Source organism: Heptranchias perlo, chromosome 9, assembly GCF_035084215.1.
Source record: "Heptranchias perlo isolate sHepPer1 chromosome 9, sHepPer1.hap1, whole genome shotgun sequence".
NCBI classification, from domain to species: Eukaryota; Metazoa; Chordata; class Chondrichthyes; order Hexanchiformes; family Hexanchidae; genus Heptranchias; species Heptranchias perlo.
The window spans coordinates 59,794,968-59,797,330 of NC_090333.1; positions in this window are offsets into that span (position 1 = coordinate 59,794,968).

A 2,363-nucleotide genomic window follows, 5' to 3' on the forward strand; every position below is an offset into this window, starting at 1 on the left:
TCATCCGCAAAACTCCGCCCCTCACATCAATCATCCGCAAAACTCCGCCCCTCACATCAATCATCTGCAAAACTCCGCCCCTCACATCAATCATCCGCAAAACTCCGCCCCTCACATCAATCATCTGCAAAACTCCGCCCCTCACATCAATCATCCGCAAAACTCCGCCCCTCACATCAATCATCTGCAAAACTCCGCCCCTCACATCAATCATCCGCAAAACTCCGCCCCTCACATCAATCATCCGCAAAACTCCGCCCCTCACATCAATCATCTGCAAAACTCCGCCCCTCACATCAATCATCCGCAAAACTCCGCCCCTCACATCAATCATCCGCAAAACTCCGCCCCTCACATCAATCATCTGCAAAACTCCGCCCCTCACATCAATCATCCGCAAAACTCCGCCCCTCACATCAATCATCCGCAAAACTCCGCCCCTCACATCAATCATCCGCAAAACTCCGCCCCTCACATCAATCATCCGCAAAACTCCGCCCCTCACATCAATCATCCGCAAAACTCCGCCCCTCACGTCAATCATCCGCAAAACTCCGCCCCTCACATCAATCATCCGCAAAACTCCGCCCCTCACACCAATCATCCGCAAAACTCCGCACCTCACACCAATCATCCGCACAAACTCCGCCCCTCACACCGATCATCCGCACAAACTCCGCCCCTCACACCGATCATCCGCACAAACTCCACCCCTTACATCAATATATCTGCACAAACTCCGCCCCTTACATCAATCACCCACACCAACCCCACCCCTTAAGCCAATCACCTGCACAAACCATGTCCGTAACACCAATCACAACAACAACTTTAACATGTAGTAAAACGTCCCGAGGCGCTTCACAGGAGTGTTATCAAACAAAATTTGACACTGAGCCACATAAGGAGATATTAGGCTAGGTGACCAAAAGTTTGGTCAAAGAGGTAGGTTTTAAGGAACGTCTTAAAGGAGGAGAGAGAGGCAGAGAGGCAGCGAGGTTTAGGGAGGGAATTCCAGAGCTTAGGGCCTAGGCAGCTGAAGGCATGCCCGCCAATGGTGGAGCGATTAAAATCGGGAATGAGCAAGAGGCCAGAATTCGAGGAGAGACCTCAGAGGGCTGTAGGGCTGGAGGAGGATACAGAGATAGGGAGGAGCAAGGCCATGGGACGATGTGAAAACAAGGATGAGAATTTTAAAATCGAGGCATTCCCCGACCCGGAGCCAATGTAGCTCAGCGAACACAGGGGTGATGCTTGAACGGTACTTAGTGTGAGTTAGGATGCGGGCTGCAGAGTTTTGGATGAGCTCAAGTTTATAGAATCATAAAATCATAGAAAGGTTACAGCACAGAAGGAGGCCATTCAGCCCATTGAGTCCGTGCCGGCTCAATGCAAGAGCAATGCAGCTAGTCCCACTCTCCCGTCCTATTCCCATAGCCCTGCAAATTTTTTCCTTTCAAGTACTTAACCAGTTCCATTTTTGAAAGCCATGATTGAATCTGCCTCCACCACCCCCTCGGGCAGTGCATTCCAGATCCTAACCGCTCGCTGTGTAAAAAAGTTTGTCATCATCTCACCTTTGCTTCTTTTGCCAATCACCTTAAATCGATGTCCCCTGGTTCTTGACCCTTCCACCAACGGGAACAGTTTCTGTCCATCAACTCTGTCTAGACCCTCCATGATTTTGAATACCTCTATCAAATTTCCTCTCAACCTTCTCTGTTTCAAGGAGAACAACCCTAGCTTCTCCAGTCTATCCACATAACTAAAGTCCCTCATCCCTGGAATCATTCTAGTAAATCTCTTCTGCACTCTCTCTAAGGCCTTCACATCTTTCCTCAAGTGCGGTACCCAGAACTGGACACAATACTCCAGTTGTGGCCGAACCAGTGTTTTATAAAGGTTCATCATGACTTCCTTGCTTTTGTACTCTATGCCTCTATTTGTAAAGCCCAGGATCCCGTATTTTAACCGCTTTCTTAACCTGCCCTGCAACCTTCGATGATTTGTGTCCATATTCCCCCAGATCCCTCTGTTCCTGTACCTCTTTTAGAATTGTGCCCTTTAGTTTATACTGTCTCTCCTCATTCTTCCTACCAAAATGTATCACTACATTTTTCTGCGTTAAATTTCATCTGTCACGTGTTCGCCCATGCCACCAGCCTGTCTACATCCTCTTGAAGTCTGTTACTATCCTCCTCACTGTTCACTACACTTCCAAGTTTTGTGACATCTGCAAATTTGGAAATTGTGCCCTGTACACCCAAGTCCAAGTCATTAATACATATCAAGAAAAGCAGTGGTCCTAGTACTGACCCCTGGGGAACACCACTGTACACCTTCCTCCAGTCCAAAAAACAACT